The sequence below is a fragment of the Leucoraja erinacea genome, unplaced genomic scaffold, assembly GCF_028641065.1.
Source record: "Leucoraja erinacea ecotype New England unplaced genomic scaffold, Leri_hhj_1 Leri_248S, whole genome shotgun sequence".
Taxonomy (NCBI): Eukaryota; Metazoa; Chordata; class Chondrichthyes; order Rajiformes; family Rajidae; genus Leucoraja; species Leucoraja erinaceus.
This window is the reverse complement of record NW_026576149.1, coordinates 24,637-25,000: the sequence shown is the minus strand read 5'-3', so window position 1 is coordinate 25,000 and position 364 is coordinate 24,637.

Sequence of the window (364 nt, the reverse complement as noted above, 5' to 3'; positions counted from 1 at the left end):
GACGGGGGGGGAGAGACGGGGGGGGAGCGAGACGGGGGGGGAGCGAGACGGGGGGGAGCGAGACGGGGGGAGCGAGAGACGGGGGGGGGGGACGCGGGGGGGGAGGAGACGGAGGGGGGGGAGACGGAGGGGGGGGGAGACGGGGGGGGGGGGGGGGAGACGGGGGGGGGGAGACGGGGGGGGGGAGATAGTGAGTTGGGGGGGGGGGGGGAGAGAGTAATAGACATTAAATGCAATACATTAATAACCATAACATTAGTCATATTACACCCACCACCCTTTGTGTGAAAAGGTTACCCCTCAGATTCCTATTAAAACCTTTCCTCCCCTCACCTTAATCCGATGTCTTCTGGTTCTAGAATCC